Below are 629 nucleotides of genomic sequence, written 5' to 3' on the forward strand. Positions count from 1 at the left end.
GGGGTCGCAAAAGAGTTTGACACGACTGAGAGACTGAACTGAACTGATTGATACCTCAATAAAATAAATTTTTAAAAATATGCTTATGACCTCCAAGCTTATCATTCTAAACCTAATATCTCCCTTAAATTTCAGATCATAGAACTGCCTTCTTGACATCTCAACTTGGATGTCTAATAGATGTCTCAAACTTAATATGTTCAATACTGAAGCCCTTACTTTTCCTTAAAAATGTGATCCACCCCCACCATGCCTCATCTCAGTTGATAGAAAACTATCCTTCCTCAAGCCAAAATCCATTTATCATAGCTTTAACCCTAATTGTATCCCCAATTCTTTTTGGTTTGTCTCTTTTTCTCACACCCTACATTCAATCTATTAGCAACTCCTTTTGGTTTTTTCTTCAAATACACCCAAAATTACACCATTTCTAACCTTCGCCAACACTACCTCACTGTTCCTAAATATCATGATATCTCCCATGGATTATTCTCCTGATTAGTCTCCCTGATTCTACCCTTGCCACTCTATATTCTGTTCATAACACAGAAGTCAAAGTGATCCTTTTATAACACAGATCAAATAATACTATTCCTGTGTTCAAAACCCTCTAATAGCGTCTTCTTCTT

This window comes from Bison bison, unplaced genomic scaffold (assembly GCF_000754665.1).
Source record: "Bison bison bison isolate TAMUID 2011002044 unplaced genomic scaffold, Bison_UMD1.0 scf7180017864331, whole genome shotgun sequence".
Taxonomy (NCBI): domain Eukaryota; kingdom Metazoa; phylum Chordata; class Mammalia; order Artiodactyla; family Bovidae; genus Bison; species Bison bison.